At 47.5% G+C, this 21,188-nt stretch overlaps 1 protein-coding gene across 8 annotated transcripts in view; it reads left to right on the plus strand.

Moving 5' to 3' along the window:
• The first annotated feature begins 5,064 nt into the window (after positions 1 to 5,064).
• FAM120B (family with sequence similarity 120 member B) overlaps positions 5,065 to 21,188 on the plus strand; it is a 105,202-nt gene continuing 89,078 nt past the window's right edge. For 2 of the 8 annotated variants that reach the window (XR_004672301.3, XM_063605561.1), the window contains exon 1: positions 5,074 to 13,993. The gene's annotated coding sequence lies outside the window, so the exon portion shown is untranslated. Of the gene's footprint in view, positions 13,994 to 21,188 lie in introns of all 8 variants that reach the window. The other 6 variants (XM_034963290.3, XM_008975152.5, XM_034963291.3 and 3 more) reach the window with 6 other exon arrangements.

The following is a 21,188-nucleotide window of genomic DNA, read 5'->3' on the forward strand; positions in this document are numbered from 1 at the left end:
TGGAATAGCGAAGAATTAACCACAAGAAACAAGCATATGATGTTTAGTGCCAGGTGAGAAAGGCAGGCTGGGATCACCGTGAACCCCCTACTGTTTGGTTCAGAGCAAATGGAGGCTTCAGAAGATGCTGCCACCCCCATGATGGTGTCCTTTTTGGACTCTATAGGGACTTGCTGTCGCCACAGGGAGGGGCCAGCTCAAATCCTAATTTAATCTTGCCACCTAGTGTCAGGATCCTTTTTTCTCTAGGTTGATGTTTCCTCCAAAAGCTGACTTCAGAGCATTCTGCTTCCCTAAGGCACAGGAGCTGTTCCCTGTGCTGGGGGCTGGGGGTGGGGGTGGGGGTGGGGGTAGGTGAAAGGGTTTCAGGAGCAGAAGAAAGGTAAAAAAAGAAAAGAATGCGAGGTCAGAATCCAGAATCCTCTGCCTGTAACACTGAGTGTAGATTTCAGTAAGAAATGAAATATCAGGAACCTTTTAATTAGAAAATGGAAGTGGAAAACAGGCTCATTTGAATGCCTGTTTAGAAAACTGGAAATAAAAAGTTCCACGCGCAAGGGCTTAAACCTTGGGGGAAAAAAGACTTGCCCCAAATCTTTAACAAACCCCCCTCAGTATCAAGTATTTGTTAAATTGACATGGCACAGATTTCTCGATTACGGCGGCAAAGCGGAACTGAAAGGCATCGTAAAATCCATCAGAATCCTGCCCAAAGCGTTCATTCTTTTCCAACTTAATTTATGCCACGCGATTCTGTATTGGGGAAATCAAGCAGAAAGCCCTTTTCTTCTGCTCCCTCTCCTTCCTCCTCCTCCTGTTCTCCTTTCTCTTTTCCTCCTCCTCCTCCTCTTCCTCCTTCTCCACCTCCTTCCTCTTCTTCCTTCTCCTCCTTCTTCTCCTTCTTCCTCTCCCCCATTTCTCTCCCCCCACCCCCAAGTTGGTTCCTCTCTCCCTCTCTCTTTCAAAAGCTGTGCTAACGGGGAGACTGTTTAACTTCAGCGTTTCTATAGGAGCCTGTTGTAGTTTAACTCCTGCGCACCAGTAGCTGGGATGAACAAAGGAGAGACTCGAGGTCCAACTATTCATCCTTTCTTTGCACTTTAATTTTCATTGATTGGGAAGACAAGGGGAGCCCTTAGGGATTCGAGCTGGAGGGGACGACACGCCTTTAGACGCCATCAGCCCCCTAGCCAGCCATCTGCTCCGAACCAAATGGCGTTTTTTCACTCCCTAACTGCATGTCTCTATACTCCCACAACTAAGCACTCTGAACCCCACAAATGCAGGAGGGAGCTTAAGCCAGGGTATGTTAAATAGGCTTGCCTCAGTGTTGGCCCCGGCTGCCGAGTCCCTCCTCCCCACACTATAAATCCTCACCTTGCTCATTAGGAAAAAACAGGAAACTTTCTTTTAAATACTTTTTTATGTCTCAGGAAATTTACTGTACAAAGTGAGGCTCATTAGGGCTTAGAAGGCACCCAATACATCAGACACAGAAGTGGAAGGAGGAATTTGCTGCCTGGTGGTGGTGTTTTTTGTTTTGTTTTGTTTTTTTTCCGGGCACCACAACCCCACAGGCTGAGTAACCCCAGTGTCTAGGGTAAGCTCAGGCTGTATAATGATCAGAGCTGCAGCCACAGCAACCACATGTGGAGTTCTCTGTTTGCTGGAGACACTGAGTATCTCCCCACCATTTTATGAGGCCACCTGGGAATAAAAGCTTATGGCCATCATCTTATCAAATTCCAGTGTGGCCATCCTCAGCAGTGTGTGCATGACCTAATACCATGGTCACTCAATCCTATTCCAACCCCCCCTTTCCAAAGAAAGGTTCTATTCTCCAGGTTCGTGTGTGGTGGTGACTGTGGTGGGGGCAGGAGGGCCTGGGCAGATTGCAATAAACAATGCCCAGAATAGGCTCAGACTCTAGGCCAGCCACAGGTTCAGTTTTCTGTGTAAACAAGTCTGGAGACTTGAGTGGGGTTTGTGTTTTCTCAGACCAACTGAATACTGTATACCCAACAGAGAGGTTCTCTTATTCGTAAGAAGAATTAGGGTCCTTGTTCAGAATAACAAGATAAAAAACTTCCAGGCAGCAAATCTGGTGTTGATCAAACATGCCAGCTTACTTGAAATAAAGAAGAAGAAGAAGAAGGGGACGTAGACCATGCTTATTAATTAGTATTGGTATCACATCTGCACCAACCACCCTCTGCCCATTCTCCTTCCGTCAGTTTTGGAATCTGAAAGCAGTTAACGTAGCAGAGGAATAGGCCTGCTGGCTGCCACACGGGAAGTTCTCAGAGGCGTCCGTGGCGAAGCCTCTGTGTCCTGGAGCTATCATGGTTACTTCCTTGCTGCTTACTTCTTAAAGCTGTCTTTGGACACGTGAACATAGACCTTACCCCCCAACACACACACTCACTGGGCCATGTCCCCTGCCCAGCCACGCCCACCCAAGTGGGTGCACAGATGTGTTCACACTCGGTTGCCGCGCGTGGACTTACAAGCCCACGAAGCCATCGTTCGTCACAGCCTGGAAAAGGGAGGGGGCATCGATCTGGTTTATGTTTGGACCTCGAGGCTCCACCAGCGCTGGCGCAGGCAGGAAGGAGGTGAGCGCCGCCCGCGTGCACACAAGGCGCGCGGCCCCCAGGCAGCCGCGCTTCCACAGCGGGCAGGAGCGCGACCCCCGGCGCGGGCAGCTCTGCGCGAAGGTGGGCGACGGTGGGGGCACAAGAACAGCAGCCGGGGGCGAAGGAATCAGCCCCGCAGCGGCTCCTAAGCCTCCCCGCTGGCCGCGGCTGCGCCGCTGGAGACCCGGCGAGTGACTTCCCCGGTGCGGCCGGGTCCCGGCGCCACACGCCCTTTTCCTTTCTCAGGATCCGCGGCCGTGCAGAGAACAGGAAGACGGGCTCCAACCCCACCTGGTTCGTGTCGGGGGGTCGTTTTGCGGTGGGGGGAGTCCGAACCGCGCCACGGGCCCGCGAGACGCCCACCTCTCGCGTGCGTGGAGCCCGGGGCCGAGGCCAGGCCCGCTGCGAGCAGCGGAGGCATGTGCTGATTTGCATGAGAACGGGCGGGTCGCGTGGCTCAGCTGGCGGCCCGGGCGCAGATGACGGCTCGGCAGCGGGCCCCCGCCCCCTCCTCTGCGCCGCGGCTCCTTCCCCTGGAACCCGCGGATCATCTGCTGGGGCTGTCCCGCGCCCCATCTCCATGACAAAGCGCGTGTTTACCTGCGGCCGGAGCACCGGCGGGCACGCCTTTGTCCCGGGATCAGATTACCGCAGCAGCTGCTGCGGGCCCGCCCCGTGCGAACCCCGGAGCTGCCCCTCCGAACTTTGTGCCGACTGAACGCGCCGGGACCCCGGGCTGGGGGGCCGGGTGTTGGGGGGTTAGAAGGAGGCCGCGTGGCCCAGGGAGGGGCTGTTTTCAGTGCGATGATTGCCGGACGCTGAGATCCGCGACGGGGAGTGAGCGCACCTGAGGGCTTCCTGGAGGTGGTGGCGGCGCCAGGCAGCATTACGAGGGGCACCCGTGCAAGGCCCAAAGCGCGAGGGCACAGGCGGCGCGGCCGTGCGGCGGGTCATCCCTGGGCCACTGCGAGGGCGGAGGGCGGAGGGCGGCGCCAGGGCCCTCCCGGTGGACCCCAGTCGCCGTCGTGACGGCCCCACGCAGCCTCGCGCCCGGCCGCCGCCTCGTGCGGGACTCGTGCCCGCATTCCCACCTCACCAGGTGCAGCCGGCCCGGCCCCGGGCTGTGCGAGGCGACGGCGCACACCTCGGAGCCCTGGGGGCCGGGGTCGGCGGGCGGGGCCGGGGCGCGCCCTTTGTGCCCTCTTAGCGGAAACCGCGCGTTCCCGGAGGAGCGCGGCCCGCCGAGACCCCGGATCCCGACGCCAGGAGGTGCTGCAGGAGCCCGCGCGCGGGGGGGGGTCTCCGGCCCAGGCCCCTCGGTACGGGCCCCCTGCGGCCGCCACCCTCCGCCTCCGCGCGGCGGCTCCTTTCCGGCTGCATCCGGGGGGTCGAGGCGTCGCACCTGGAAATCGCAGCCTGTGACTTTGTAAAAAAGTGAATGGGGAAGAAAAGGCGCTGAGAGGGGCGATGGGCGGACGGGCCGTGCCCACCACCGGGAGGTCGCGGCACCTGTCGCTCCTGGTTCCCAGGGCGGCCTGTCAATCACCCACGCTGGGCTCAGCTTGCCGGGAGCGGGGGCACGCGGGGGGCTTCAAGGCCCAGAGCTCAGAGGCTCGCAAACAATAAACTCAGAAACGTGGCGCGCACCCGCAGGGCCTGACACAGCCTCTGGAGTGGCCCCTGGGCCTGTCTGGCTGCAGGGTTGGTTGGCCGTGGGCGTGTGCGGCTCAGGGTTTCCTCCACGCCCTTTCACGAATGTCCCCACGGGACCCCGCGTCCCCCCAGGCTGCTCCAGAGGAGTCCCGGAGAGCGCGGCCGTGGAAGCTTTCGAACGCGCCGTGCTTCCCCGCCGCCCCCGCCTCCCTTTCTGTGAGCATCTGCCGGGGAGAACAGATGTGGGCACCTGCGGTGACCGGCTGCGTGCGTTCCATCCCATTCACAGGCATTCAGACGTGGCCACAATGAGCGGCCTTTGTGTGCACAGAGTCACTAAATATATTAATCTGTACTCCCCAGAGCACCGGGCTGTTTAATTTTTCACTAGCAATAACATCTGATCTAATCCTTAAATCGGCTCCCAAAGCCTTCCCTCCCGCCCACCCCGCCCCTCCCCCCGAAAAACGTGTGAAGTTATTCAACTTTCCACCTGTTGCCTGCTGCACTGGGCGTGGGTTATTGCAACCTCTAATGTTGGTTCAGGCTGGGTGGAGGTTGGGGGCCCGTGCTGGGGAGCTGTTGGCCCACATGGGCATAGGGAGGGTATGTTTATCAGACGGAAAATAAACACAAAGTGTGGAGTGTGGCTCCCCAAATGTTGTGCAAACAAAGAACAATAATTATTAAACAGCTTCCCAAGCAACCCAGCACACCCACCCCTTCTGTGTAAGGCCTTTAAAAATGTACATAAAGTTCCCATTTATCTTTTTGTTTATTAAACTCTAGCGGTTGTTATAAATACCGGTCAATAGGCCACACAGCCAAAAGGTAACATAAATCTCAGATGTAAGACTTAGATTTTTTAAGCAATTTTGTTGCATGACTCTTTTATCTTAGCATCCCTTATTTTATTTTGATTTGTTTTCGGCCACAATGAGTCCTTTAGTGCCATTGTGGACTCACAATGCACATGGACATCAGGCTGTGAATGAAGACAGAGGCAGTTTAAACAAACCAAGCTCTTTCTTTCCTTTCCTTCCATTGTAATATGAATGGGCCTTCTGCATTTGGCTGCTAGGAGACCGGCTTTGCAAAGCCCTGCTCCAATAAATGGGCTGGAGAGAAAGGGACCCCAATAAACAGCCCAAGTATCCAAGTATCAGAGGGGAAAAAAAAGAAGGAACAAAATTTAGGCAAGTATTTTCTCACTTTCAAATCAACATATTTCCTAATCTCAGAATGTTAGTTTCTATCGTTGCATTCCTTGCTTTCAACAGTTTCCTTCATTCTTGTCATTGTAATTCCTATTCCCTCTCTCCACCACTTCCAATGAGGAAACAGAACAGGGATCGTTCTGGATCACCATCAAGATTTGTTTTCAAGATGCAATATTTTCTTTTTTTTTTTTTTGTTCCTTTTAGTAAAATGGGAACTGGAGTGGCATATTTGTCGGTCATCATCACTAATAACTCATGATCATACAATGCCTTCAAAATTTATTCATTGGGGGATCAGTAGTAGCCTAGTTGGTGAGTCTGAAGGAACCATCACAAACTATGATTTGCTTTTCTACTATTGAGACTGTTCTTATTCCTGTTAATAAGCTGATTGAGGCAAGATGTGAGGCTGCTTGCAGGTTGCGAAGGTCCCAGGCACTGATTGTGTTAGAAAGTACCACCACCTGCCAGCTGTCACTCATTTCTCAGTGGCTAGAGCTCAGGCATCTGGGCACCAAGGAGCCAACCACTCTCCAGGCAGAGGGGAACCCACACTGACTTAGAGCTGGTGGGCTAGGGCAAGACATGCAGGAAGTAGAAGGCCACTTCATTTCCTCACTGGCTTGTTCACTCCTGACTCATCACAGGGGCTGAGGACCCAAAGTGGAACTGGACCTGTCTCTGCCACCAGGTGAATTATAAAATGAGTTGGGGAAGACTTTCTTGCTTTTCCATTTTCTGAAAGTTTGTGTAGGATTGCTATTTCTTCCTTAAAAGTTTGATAGAATTCACTAGTGAGGCTATTAGCACCTGGCCTTTTCTTTGTGGGAAGGTTTTTTTATTGTTGTTGTTTTGTTTTGTTTACTTAATTCAACTTCTTTAATTAATATAGGCTGACTCATCATTTCTACTTCTTCTTTGTTCAGGTTTGGTGATTTGCATGGTTCAAGGAATTTCTTATCTAAAGTTGTTCAAATGTTCTTTTATTCCTTAACTGCAGGTGGTTTCTGTAGTGATACTGTCTTCCATTGCTGGGATGCGCAATGTGTGTCTTCTCTCTTCTTGAGAGATTATGATCAGAGTATTATAGGCTTATCAGTTGTATCAGTCTTATCAAAGAACCAGTCTTTTGTGTCATTGATTTTTCCCTGCTCTAGGCAGAGATGGGGCAGCCACTAGGCTCACCTCATTTGTTTTCCTCCTTTCAAGATTCTCCATCCTTTACTTCCTGTTGTCTGTTGTCTGAAAATAGTAATTTTGTATTTTTGTCCAGTTTTTTAGTTATTTAAAGTGGGAGGACCAGTTCTGTAGGAATTATTCCTTCTTGGATGGAAGCTAGAACAGGACACTTTTGGTTGTAACAGAACATCCTGATTCACTATCTGACTATGTATAAAGAAGATTCTCTCTCTTATAATCAGGAAAGAAGGTGGTTTGAGTGCTGGTTGATGTAGTGGCTCTGCCACGTCAAGGCCCAAGTGCTCTCCTTCCTTCTGCTCTGACATCCATGGCCTGTCAGTCACTCCATTTCCCGACTGTGTGATGTCTGCAGCAGTACCAGACATCTTCACCATTACAATGATCATAAGAAGAGGAACATTGTCTTTCTACATGATACCTTTTATCAGCAATAAAACACTTCAGCAGCATTTAATGTGCATTCTCTATGTAGAAATCAGTATGTTTTCATGGTTTTGGCTTTTTGTCTTTCCTAATTTTTGGACGGTCAATTGTTACCTGTATTAGTCTGTTCTCATGCTGCTAATAAAGACATACTTGAGACTGGGTAATTTATAAAGGGAAGAGGTTTAATTGACTCACAGGTCAGCATGGCTGGGGAGGCCTCAGGAAACCTTACAATCATGGCAGAAGGGGAAGCAAACACATCCTTCTTCACATGGCAGCAGCAAAGAGAAGTGCAGAGCCAAGGAGGGGAAAAGCCCCTTATAAAACCATCAGGTCTCATGAGAACTCACTCACTATCACCAAAACAGCATGAGGGTATCTGCTCCCATGATTCAATTAACCTCACAGAAACTTCCTCCCACGACATGTGGGGATTATGGGAACTACAGTTCAAGATGAGATTTGGATGGGGATACAGCAAAACCATATAATTCCACTCCTGGTCCCTCCCAAATCTCATGTCCTCACATTTCAAAACACAATCATACCTGCCCAACGGTCCCCCAAAGTCTTAACTCATTCCAGCATTAGCTCAAAAGTCCAAGTCCAAAGTGTCTGAAACAAGACAAGTCTCTTCCACCTATAAGCCTGCAAAATCACAAGCAAGTTAGTTACTTCTAGATACAACTGGGGCACAGGCATTGGGCAAATACACCCGTTCCAAATAGGAGACACTGGCCAAAACAAAGGGACCACAGGCCCCATGCAAGTCCAAAATCCAATAGGGCAGTCATTAAACCTTAAAGTTCTAAAATGATCTCCTTTGACTCCATGTTTCACATCCATGTCACACTGATGCGAGAGGTGGGCTCCCACAGCCTTGGGCAGCTCTACCTCTGTGGCATTGCAGGGTAAACCCCCCCCTCCTGGCTGCCTTCATGGGCTGGCATAGAGTGTCTGCGGCTTTTCCAGGTGCACTTTGCAAGCTGTTGGTGGATCTACCATTCTAGGGTCTGGACGATGGTGGCCCTTTTCTCACAGCTCCATTAGGTGGTGTGCCAGTAGGGATTCTGTGTGGGGGATATGACCCCACATTTCCTTTCTGCACTGCCCTAGCAGAGATTCTCCATGAGGGCTTTGCCCCTGCAGCAGACTTCTGCCTGGACATCCAGGCATTTCCATACATCCTCTGCAATCTAGGTGGAGGTTCCCAAACCTCTGTTCTTGTCTTTGGCGCACCAGCAGGACCAATACCACATGGAATCTGCCAAGGCTTGGCACTTGCACCCTCTGAAGCCACAGCCTGATCTGTACATTGGCCCATTTTAGCCATGTCTAGAGCAGCTGGGACGCAGGGCACCAAGTCCCTAGGCTGCACACAGAAAGGGGGGCCCTGGGCCTTGCCCAAGAAACCATTTTTCCCTCCTAGGCCTCTAGGCCTGTAATGGGAGGGGCTGCCATGAAGGTCTCTGACATACCCTGGAGACATTTTCCCCACTGTTTTAGTGATTAACATTCTTCTCCTCATTGCTTATGCAAATTTCTGTTGCCAACTTGAATTTCTCCCCCAGAAAATGGGTTTTTTTAATCTATTGCATTGCCAGCCTGCAAATTTTTCAAACTTTTATGCTCTGCTTCCTCTTGAATGCTTTGCTGTCTAGAAATTTCTTCCACCAGATATCCTAAATCATCTCTCTCAAGTGCAAAGTTCCACAGATCTCTAAGGCAAGGGCAAAATGTTGCCATTCTCTTTGCTAAAGCATAGCAAGAGTGACCTTTACTCCAGTTCCCAACAACTTCCTCATCTCCATCTAAGACCATCTCAGCCTGGACTTCATTGTCCATATCACTAACAGCATTTTGGTCAAAGCCATTCAACAAGTCTCTAAGAAGCTCTAAACTTTCCCACCTCTTCCTATCTTCTGAGCCCTCCAAGTCTCTAGGAGATTTCAAACTTTCCCACATTTTCCTATCTTCTACTGAGCCCTCCCAACTGTTCCAACCTCTGCCTGTTACCCCATTCCAAAGTCACTTCCACATTTTCGGGTATCTTTACAACAGCACCTCACTACCTGGTACCAATTTGCTGTATTAGTCCATTCTCACACTGCTAATAAAGACATACCTGAGACTGGGTGATTTATAAAGGAAAGAGGTTTAATTGACTTACAGTTCAGCATGGTTAGGGAGGCCTCAGGAAACTTACAATCGTGTTGGAAGGGGAAGCAAACAAGTCCTTCTTCACATGGCAGCAGCAAGGAGAAATGTGGAGTGACGCAGGGGAAAAGCCCCTTATAAAACCATCAGGTCTCATGAGAACTCAATCACTATCAAGAGAACAGCATGGAGGTAACCGCCCCCATGATTCAATTACCTCCCACCAGGTCCTTCCCATGACATGTGGAGATTATAGGAACTACAGTTCAAGATGAGATTTGGGTGGGGACACAGCCAAACCATATCATTACCCAAATAAAATCTTGAGCTCATGTGGTTGTTATACTCAAAGAAATTTCATTCAGCATCCAAATAAAAACTGCAAATACATCTTGCAGTCTATTTAAAGGGTCAACTTGTTACCAAGAGAAACCTGTCCCAGATGGCCCTGCCATTCATTTTCTGGGTTTCTCTCTCACAGCTGATGTGATGTCTCTCACTTTAGCTTTTTCCTCTGCATTAACCCCCAAATTCACTCTACAGTTACTTTTTTATTCCCCTTTCTTTTCCTATGTTTCTCTTTTATGTAAACCTCCATCCCATTTATAGATTTTTTTCCCACACTGATAAACTGGCTGTGCACAGCAGAGCACAGGGAAGTGCTTGCCTGAGCTATGAAGCAGGAGGTGAAGCAGGATGTGGATAATCCTATGTAACTCTTCTTGCTCTTGTTACACTGATTTCTGCATGCAACTTTTCTTCTAGTCTCCCAGGAAAGAGACCTTGAAGTAATCTTTGACTTTTCCTTCCCTTTGCTCTAGTGTACTGTAGTCATAACAATTTTTTAAAGCTTCAGGATTTAGACAGATTGGAATTTGAGTGACAGTCGTGCCACTTACTACCACTTTATTAGTGAATAACTTTTTAAAACTTAAAAATTTTTCCTTATATCAAATATTTGTTAAAATTCAAATGGTATTTCTAGATTTGTTAACAAAAATAGTAGTTGCCCACACCACACACTCCCACTCCCAATTCCTTCTCTTACATTTATCTCTTATATATTTCTTTTGTATATGAGAGAATTTACTCTATTTTCTTTTCCTTTTTTTGTGTGTGAGACAGCGTCCTACTCTGTCACCCAGGCTGGAGTGTGGTGGCACAATCCCAGCTCACTGCAGCCTGAAACTCTGGGGCTCATATGATCCTCCCACCTCAGCCTCCTAAGTAGCTGGGACTACAGGTGCATGCCACCATGCCTGGCCAATTTTTAAAAATGTTCTGTAGAGATGAGGTCTCACTATGTTGCCCAGACTGGTCTCCAACTCCTGGGCTCACAGAATCCTCTTACCTTGGCCCCCCAAAGTGCTGGCATTACAGGCATGAGCCAATGTGCCCGGCCTTATGCTCATATTTTCTAAGAACACATATTTAATATTCTGTCCTTACTTTTCAATTGTGCATATAGTCTATGGACTTCCTAACTCTAGAAGACAAGGATTTAACTCTCCCACCCTCCCTTCCTAGACACATGCACATTTATGTAAACACACGTAAGGTCACCTCCCTTTTTTCAAAAATAATTATAACACCCCTTTGGGTTAAACTCCCATTCAGCAATTATCTTGTTATAATTACATATTTATTCACAGCCAAGACATATGCTATATCCTTTTTTGCATATTGTTTTCACTAGATTCAATAATGGCCTCATTTATTTCCTTATTCACTTTCCTATCTAGCTATTACTTATCATCATCAAATTCTGAAGATCCCTTTTAAGATATTCATCCATAACAGGCATTCCATGTGATTCACTTCCTTCTGGAAACATCTCTCCTAGAGGCCTCTATCCCCTACTGTATAAGTCCTAGCTTCTGTCCTAGTACTTCCCTTCTCCTCTCTCCTAAGCTGGGACTTCCTGTTTTTTAGGTCCCAAATATATCCTCTTTCTTGGCTAATTTCTTAATTTTGGAGAAGAATATCCTCCAGTAGCTTTCTGAGATAAGGATATCTGAAAATATCTACATCCTACCCACAAACAGCTAATATAGTGAGAGTTGAATTCTATGTTAGAATTATTTTCTTCAGAATTTTGAAGTTAATGCCCCATTGTATTCCAGCTTCCTGGGATTCTGTGGAGAATTTCCATGCCATTCTGATTTCCAGTCCTTTAAATGTGACCTTTTCATTTTTCCTTCAGGAAACTCTGAAGATCTTTTCTTTATCCCTGGTGTTCTGAATGCTGTGGCGATGTGCCTTGGTGTTGGTCTTCCTAGGTCTGTTGTGCTGGGCACCTGCTGGGCCCTTTCGATACGAGAATGTATCTTCTAGACCTGGGAAGATTTTCCTTCTATCTTTCTCTTTCATTCCTATTTTTCAAATGTCACATTTGTGTTTTCTCTTTGTTTTTCTTTTTTGTTCCATCATCTGAGCGATACCATCGAATCCATCTGGGAGGCCAATGAGCAGTCACCTGGTGGGGCTCCTTGCTCTGCCTGCCTTCAAGGCCTCCCCAGTCCAGCTCTGCTTCCTGCTCCCCTCAGCATGAACCTCCTGCGCATGAGAGTTTGGTCTCCTGAATTTTTCCCTCAGTCTCTTTCCTAGGTTTGCTCCTTCTGCTTGGAGTCCTTCCTCTTCTAACCCTTTGTCAGATCCTACTCCTCCTTCCAGGCTCAGTTCACAAACTTGCTCCTTGAAGCTTTTTCATCCCTGTCTTAGACTGTTCAGACTGCTACAGCAAAGTACCATAGACTGGGTTTAGAAATTCATTTCTCATAGCTCTGGAGGCGCTGAGGTCTCAGATCAGGCACCAGCATAGTTAGGTTCTGGTGAGGCCTCTCTTCTGGGTTGCAGGCCATCTTCTCACTGTATCCTCACACGGTGGAAAGTGGGCAAGAGAGCTCTCTGGCCTCGTTATGGCACTATTCCCATTCATGAGGCTCCACCCTCATGATTTATTCACTTCCCAAAGGCCCCACCTCCAAAGACCATCACGCTGGGATTAATTTCAACCTATGAATTTGGGGGGTGCGGGGGACAGAAACATTACAACCCTTACTCCTTACAATATGTTTTACTTGTTGCCTGGTATTTAAAGTATGTTAGTTTATGTCCCCAACCACGATGAGCACTCCTTAAGACTAGAGGTCATTTCACATACTTCTTGGTGTCACCCCACAGCACTAATCAGCAATAGGTGCTGAACACCATTTGTTGATTTTACTCAAAGAAAAGCCCATCAGGAAACGTAAGCCTTGTATGCTGAATCGAGATTCCTTCCCAAATCCTTTAATGCATACGTGGTGCCACTTCAATTTGGTAATGTTTTCTGAGTACCTGATCAAGTGCTTTGCTAGAGATTCTGAAGAAAATCAATAGAATGTTTTTCCTAGAACAATATTTGACCATTTTACTTTCCTGATGGAAGACTCATTCGCTCACCAGGGCTTATAGCTGCCTTGCTGAGACATACTGTGTGTAAGGATAGGTTTGGAGATACATCCTAAATAAGTTGATATTTAAAATTGACATTTGTCAATAACTTACTTTTCAGAAAAATAAATCAGATTGGTTTCAAGGTCGTCACTCACACGTGCCTGCCAAGATGTTTGCTTGGTTGTAGAGAAAAAGGTGGAACTGCAGCTAGAGGGGTGGACTTGCGCATCACCCGGAGCCCACCTGATCTCCTAGCCCAAGGGAGCATGTCCTGAAGGTGAGTTTCGCCATCTTAGAGCAGCTGCAGAAACAAGACTGAGATTGTGGACTGCAGAGTCCAAACTCCTCAATATGACGACTGGGACCTGCACGATCAGGTGGCACCTGTTCCCCTGTCCCCGCCACCATGTATCCACAGCAGCCACTGGAATTCCTCTGAAGCATCCTGCTCCCTCACTGCCATTGCCTCTGCCTTTCCTCTCTCTCCCTGGAATTCTCTCCCACCCAATTCCGGACTAGCAAACCTGCCTGAAACAACTTTCAGCTGAAGAGTAGTCCAGAGCAACAATGGTGACGGTCAGAACACCTGGCCGAGAAGTGCTCAGCGCTGACTGGGGCCGCGCCGTCCCGATACGGAGGCGAGGGGTCGAACGCCAGGACATCCCCGCTCCCTCCCCAAACGTGGCGGGGAAGCGCGCGGCGGGTCCCCTGGGCAGGAGCCCCCGCTGTCCCCGTTTCCGGCCCAGGCGAGGCTCCCGGCCTCAGGGCCGCCCGCCTGGGCCGCGCTCGCACAACTTCGGCCTGAGGCCCCGGGAGCCGCCAGTCCTCAGTGCCTCCCGCAGGACAAAGACCGGCATGCAGCGTCAAGACACCGTCCGGGCCGCAGGACAGTGTATGAACAAAGAGGTTCAAGGGCAGCACCCGCCCGATGCCAGCGGGCAGCTACCTCACTGCGCGACCCGAGGTCCGCCAGCACCAGAGCAGTTGCTGTGGCAACAGGCCGCGGCGTCCCACTCCGCCGGCGCCTGCGCGCCGCGTCCGCTGTCTGCGCCTGCGCGCCTCTCTCCCCGCCCAACCCACGACGCGGGCGCTCCTCACTCTCGCAACGGTCACGCAGACCCCGCCTCTGCGAACCCGGCCAAGTCCCGAGCGGAAGCGCCTTGAGCGGAAGCGGAAGTGAACGAGGCGGCTGTGGCGGTGGCTGAGGCGGCTGGGCCTAGGGTGCAGCGGGCGCATCTGCGGCTGGTGTTGGCGCATCTCTAGGTAGGGCCGGGCCCGAGGGCACCCGCGGGCCGTCCGGGCCGCTCCTGGCCTGCGTGACCGTCCGTTACCCGCGTCCGACCCTCGCGCGCGTCAGCCCCTCGGCTTCTGCCCGGTCCCGATGCCTTCCTGGCCGTGCCTCTGTCCTTGTCACCGCGGCTGCGACATCATGGGATCCTCGCGTCCCCGCTGCCGAGCCCGTCGTCATCCCTGTCCCTGCGCAGAACCCTCCTGCCGAGCCCTGGTCCGCGTCATTGCGTGCTCCCCGACCTCGCGACCGTCGCCTTGCCTGCCCCATCTTGAGGTCACCTCTGACCCCTACTCCCTCCCTTAAGATGTGTGTTTGGCTCCTATATGTCATTTTTGGGTCAGAGCTGTTATCCTTCGTAGCTGCACGACTTTTCTGGTCGTCTCTAGAAGAGAGAGGCATCCTCTGATCTCTTCACTTTTCTCCCATCATCTGTGGGCTATCCCTGAATCAGGGCCCCAGCTCTTGGGGGAAAGACAGACAGAAAGACAGGGTTCCCTGCCAGCAAGGAGTTTGCAGACCCGTGGGATAACACTGAGCGTCAAGCAGATCCCACAATGTAGAAAGAAAAGGGTCCCTCGAGGGTGATTTGCCCAGGAGGGTCCAGGAAATTTCCATAAAGGTTGGATTTGAGCAGAGTTTTAAGTAGGAGTTGGGAGATGAACGAGGGTTGAGAGCCTATTCATGGCAGTAAGAACATAAATGTTTAAGACATGAAGGTTTCAGAGTCTTGACATATTTGGGGAACTAGGAGTTGAGCATTTGTGAGACAAGAAATGTTGGTTAGGGATGGGGAATGGCAGGAAGGAAGCTAAAGAGAATGTGGGGCAAGGAAGTGATGTGATCAGATCTTAGCGTTAAAGAGATTCAATCTGGCAGATATAGGGGTGGGGATGAGGGCGACTGCAGACAGACAAAAAGGCTTTTGTCGTCGTTCAGGGACTGGAAACCCCGAAATGGTAGTGGAGAGAACCTGGAGGTAAAGAAGTGAGAGGGTAGTCTTTCTGATGGCTTGAGCCCTTGAATAGAGAAGTGCCGAGAGGGAAAAGCCCAGAATGGGGACCATATCTGGAGCAGCAGGGTCCTAACCACCATTTCCTGAGTATGTGAGAGCATCTTATCCGCAGCTGTACTCCCAAGTTCCTCCGTGTCTAGTGTCATGCTTTTGTTTTTGACCTTTCTCTGGCCTCCCCTTCACATAGGCTCTTTGACCTGCCCATCTTTGGACTTTGCTGTTAGGAGCCACCCTCTGCCACCGCTACAGCCTTCACACTCTGTGTTCTGATACCTTCTTCATCCCATTTCTGCCATCTCCCAGCTCCATCATTAGTGAGTGTTTCCCCTGACTTTGCCATTCCTTTTGTTTTGGAACGCTAATTGAGCCTTCTTACCAGTTGTATTCTTGAAAAGCACCAACACCATAGCTGGGTCGGGGTCTTCACTGCTCATCTTCATACACACGCACACCCCCCCACACACCCCATTTTGTGACTACCTTGACCTTCCAGTTTTTTTGTTTGGTTTCTAACCACCTAATCTTCCAGACATACTGAAATCTCTGATCAACTGTGGCCCACTGAGAAGACTACAGTAGGTGACATCTGGGGTAACGTAGTTTTTAGCATTCTGAGATTTTACCCCATCCTGGAACCTGAATCTGGATACCATTTATGGGGCAGATTTACTGTAAAGCTAATGAAGTTCAGGTTTCTGGGTCTGTCACTTGCATGGGCCCTTACCTAGGCACTGGGACCTCAGAGATCTTGTGTTTATAATTTGTATCTTTTTTGAAAAGAGGGTTCCCAAATGGTATGTTTCAAGTCTTTCACAGCTTAGATCCCTGCAAAACTGGCTATTTGTCATATCCAGCCTTGAGATTTGCATTTTTGTCCTTCAGACACCTTCCCTTCCCTACCTCCTACTTCTTCCTCTTCTGGTGTGTGCTTTTTATTTAGGCATGGAGAAACAAAATGTGAATGAATGGAACTGATCAAGTTCCTGCCATAACCTGACTATTTAGCTCTAGTGTCAGGAGGGAGATGTCAGAGCTTAGTAACTCAGCATGTTGGACAGGATCTTTGTAACTTCTTTGTTGCAAGCTTAAATGCCTGTATTGTTAGATTTATTTCACTGCTGAGTTGCCACTCCCTTTAAGAAAAGGTTGATGTTAAGAAGGATAGTCCGCTTAATGGAAATCATAAAAACAACTCTTAACTCCATGGAAACTAGGGTTATACACTGTGTAAATTCACACAGGAATTTATTGTGACTTTTGATTTATTACTTTGAAAATGCCACCAGTTATTTTTATAGAACTTTATAATGAGTATAAATAATTGTAATTTGTGTTCTGTTGGAAAATCTTCAGATTTAAAACATGTTTAAAGTTTAAATTATTTATGCAAAGATAGGTATTTCTAAGGAATTTTTTAGTAGTAGTTTTAAATTTCCCTAATAGGAGAAGTAAATAATTATCTTATTTTTGCAAATAAGGACATCAGTGATGTACAAAGAGGTTAAAAGATTTGTCTTCAGCTGTACAGTAAATCAGGGCCTCCCTTAGCCAAAAAAGCCAGCTCCTGAGTACTGTTTTGCTTATAAACAAATATTAATAAAGAGGAATCTATTTTATCAGTTCTTATTATAGAACATTTAATATAAGATGGACCAAATTATATCTTTTGGTGTTTCCATATATTAATACCTATCTGTGCACATCCGTATATATCTACACACTAGGTTCTATAAAAGTGGGCAGTGTTAATACTGTTCCTATTAGGACTTTAGTCCAAAGAATTAATTTAATTGGGATTTGTGCAAATTATTATAAAGTCATTTACAGTAAAACCATGGCTCACTATGATAAGAGCATATTAACTTTCTGAATAGCAGAGGAGTTTTCTGGCTAGATTAGGTTTTTGCCCGTTAAGCACCAAAATATCCCATTTAGGTTGGGAATCTTCCTAAAGTATATTATTTCTTGTGTTCTTAAATAGAATGTGCTGAATGTGATGTAAACTTTCCTCAATGCTCTCAAGTGACCATTTAAATATAATGTTATGTTGTGATGTGAATAGTAATGTTAGGCTTATTGAGGCATATACAGCTATTTCCTTTGGGGGTTTTTGCATCTTTCCAGTTTTTAAAGTTTTCTGTCCTATTGTTTCCTTGGGTCAGCTGTTAGCACTTCTAACTGCTGTCAGTTTTCCTGCCCAAAGTTTCCATATTTTTCTCTACTATGGGTTTAGGAGCTAATTGTTACAACTGATTAGAAAGGTAGTCCGTAGATGATAATAAGAGCCTAAATAAGTGTCTTGTGAGTAAGTTGTTTATGCTGCATCAGCCTCTAAGGGGTTTTGTAGAGCACAGTGTGGGTAGGAAAGGCCAAGGGCACCAGAGTTCTGGGTTGCTGGGAAAAGCCAGAGAGTCTCTTTTATTCCCGATCCTCCTCTCAGAGCCCACCGATAGGCTGGTGACTGGGAATAATGTAGGAAGGAGAGATCTTGGGTAAGGAAACATCCCACAGGGTGGCTCTGTGGTGAGGCCCTTGCCCCACTGGCAGCACACAGCAATGACCAGATCACTAATCTACAGCAGTGCTAAGTGAGGGTTGTGGCCTAGTGAAAGGCAGCTGGGATCTGGAGTCAGATGGATTCAAATCCTGGCCTCCTTGTTAATTACTGCTTGTGGCTTCAGGCAGGTGATTTCACCTGACACAAAGTTTGCTGCCTCCCCAAAGTGACTCCTGCCTTCTTCTTTGCTGCTAGAATGTGTCTTTGACTTAAGAGACTGCACAAAACTGATAATGTGCTCTAATCTGGGCCAGTGGGACTAGATGGGCTGCCATGGGACTTTTGGAGTAGACTGCACACACTTAGACAGTTGAGTACATTTTGATATATGTGTTACAGCCCCCAACCAAAGCTCTTTGCTTCTCAGAGGACTCCGAGTCTTTGTTTGCCTCCTTCCTCAGGGTTCATGGTCTTAGCTGGGGATCTTGTCTTATTCATTGCTGTATCCACAGCTCCTAACATAGGCCTTGGAGCACAGTAAATCCTGAATGAGTATTTATGAGTGAATGTGGGAATTTGGTTGAGTTTAGATCTCATGTTCTTAGTGTATTTCGGGGGGGATAGAAGAGGGTCTCTCTGCCCTTCTTTTTCTTCTGTGATAGGAAGTGGCCCTGCATCCCTCTAGCCTTGGGATTCTCCCAGAATAGGGAGGGAGAGTGGATGCTGAACAGCCATAGCACCTGGTTCACGATGGACCATCTGACTCCAGTCTTGTCTGCCTCCACCCATCCCCAGAACATAGGCAGAGCAGTGTTTCTGAAATGCACTTGCTTGAGTCCTTAGTGACATCTCGTTTCCCTTTGGGTGAAGCGTAGACATTTTAGCATGGTTTGCCAGGCCTTTCATTCATCTGGCCCCAACTCCTCCAGCAGTATCTCATCTCTTCATCTTCCCTTAAAATAGGTTCTAGACATACTGAAGGTGAGTTTTTTTTTCCCATTTCTACACTTGATGAACAAATTTATAAATACAATTGCAAGTTAGATTAAACTACTTAATAGAGCAGAAGTTTTGAGCACCTAATAATTTGAAAAAAGATACCTTGCAGACCTTTAAAAGATTTCCTCCGTGTTGCTCATGCCTTCCTCTGGCCACACCTGCCTGTCTTCAGGCCTTGCCTTGAGTACCCTCTCCTCAGGGTTTGTCTTAGAGCCCTAAACTAGGTTGGCTTTCCCTGCTGAAAATTCCCCAGCACTCTTACCTTCTCTGTCCTACACTCGTGTCCAAGAGACTGTTGTCTGCTGGAGGGCAGGGATCTCATCTGTCTTGTTCATAGCTTAGTGACTACTCCAATGTCTAACATAAAGGTGCTTGCTGAATGAGTAAGCCAAATTTATTTTCAAATAAAATTACCTGGTATTGTTGAAGAGAGCTGAATATTCATGAGTTACAAGTGGGTCTATTCTTGATGCAATGCTTTTGGAGAAAAACTACCAATGTGTGCCTATGCCGTGACTCAGCAGCTTCCTAACATACTAAGGAAATGATCAGAGGTCTAAGACTTATATACAGGGATGCGTTTCATATTCTTAGTTATGGCGTGCAATATCAGAAATAATCCAGGTGTTCTCCAGCAGAGTTAAAGAACTTACGTCCACGTTGTACATCTGTTATACATGACACTGTGGGAGAACAGTGACATCATGAGTTGGGAATATATTTATAACAAATTAGACACAAACAGATTATAAAAGTATAATCTCAATTTTTAGAAGCAGTGAATAGTAGAAAAAGGCTGAAATATGTAAAATGTTTAAAAATTTTTTCTTGTGTTTTCTCTGAATTTTCTGCAAATGGTTCGTTTTTTGATCAGATTTTTTTACAAATTAATATATTTCCCAATATTAAAAAGTAATCTAGCTTATAAAAATTATAAATACAATAAAACCTCCCTAAAATTTATGTCTTTGTTTTAAAATTTGTGATAATTTAAGAATTTTGACATATTGGGCTGATTTTACTAAACTTTAGGCAATTGATAAACATGTTTGATGAACAAATTTATAATATAATTATAAATAAAATTGTACCACAATTTCACTGTTACTAAGTGGCAGTTAGAATCTGGACTGTTGCATTTTATTCTGGAACTTTTCGTTTTATCAACAAAACTCTACCCATTATTCTCCCACTTCCCCTGTGACATCAGCTGGCACCAGTGGTTGTGGCCCGACTGTTCTGAGGTATCCTCCAGGGCACCCTGAGTCTAGACATCTATTCCTAGAAATTCTAAAGTGCATAATAGCTATAGGCTTTCTCTGAGGTGCCGATGTTAAAATTCTAACATTTGTTCAAACAGTAGGAAGATTTTACTCAAGACTATTGCAGTGAAGGAGAGAGATCTGGCTCAGCTCTGAATACAGTGAAGACAGCTGGGGATTTACAACCAAGGAGCAGAGTGAAGGGGTGAGGGGATGGGAAATTTCTAAGGGAAGACATCAGGGATAGGGAAATTCTTGCTGAAAGCAGGCCAAGGTAGCCAGATATCAAAGGTGGGTTCTCTTTAAACTGACTTAGCAGGATTCTTGCTACAAGCCCCAGATTGAGGCCTGGTAGAGAGGAGGGCTCAAGGCCCTAGCAAAAGTGTGGTCAAGATGAGAGTCTTTATCGGTGATTGGGAATTCTTGCAAAGCTCAGCAGTTTAATGACCCCTGTATGGAGATCATCTGAAGCATCAAGACCAACTTAACTGGCACCCACCCTTATTTATTCACCTGGTTGTTTGTGCATTCATAAATAATAAACCTTCAGCAGATACTATCCTGTGTGCTGGCAAGGGATAAATATTAATCTCTTGGGATTTTCGGTCCCTGTTCTCACCCAACTGGTGTTTAAGAGGTCCCTATGAGTTTCACTTTTTAGGCGGGGGAGGAGAGGAGAGAAGAAACAATAGACCTCAGATACTCCACAACAAGCCATGGGGGAACATCACTGGGAGAGCCTGGGCCCAGGCCCAGCCAGAAGTTACCACTGAAAGAAAAATTACTTTGTACTTGGAAATAAAACAAGAAAAAGGAAGACTTTGTGTTTTGTATTGTCATACTGGGCTGTTGTTTCAGACTCACCCAAGATTATTTAATTTTCTAACAGACTTACTCTGTTTGACTTTGCTGCTTACTCTCCATTAGAGTACAAACATTGTGATGTTATATGCTAGTTTGTAGATTCGAGATGCGAATTATTTCTGTGCAAAGATTATGGTTTTATTGTCTCCAGCTTACCTTGCTTATTCCAATGTGCCTTTGCTAATGGACTGTGTGAGCTTGAGCTCCTCTAGTGCTCTGATCCAGCTTCCCTGTCTCTTACGTGCCATTGCTTATTACTACTTGCCTGAGTTATGTCTTTTAGCTTTAGACAGTTATGCTTTGACATGGCTTAGATGCTGGGGGTGTGTTAAGGTGGTTACGGCAGCCAAGTATTGGTTGTCCCGCAGAGGCTGCTGTCCGTGTGGGGAGTTGCCCTTGGGCTGTCCGTAAGTCCCTCATCCCTGTGTCCAGAGTGACGCCAGACGAGTCTTCCTCACTGTGTGTGTGTCCATCAACATCAGGCAGCTTTGTTTATGCTGAGCGCATTGCTCTTAACCTCAAGGTTTGTAAGT

The sequence above is a fragment of the Pan paniscus genome, chromosome 5 (assembly GCF_029289425.2).
Source record: "Pan paniscus chromosome 5, NHGRI_mPanPan1-v2.0_pri, whole genome shotgun sequence".
Classification (NCBI taxonomy): Eukaryota; Metazoa; Chordata; class Mammalia; order Primates; family Hominidae; genus Pan; species Pan paniscus.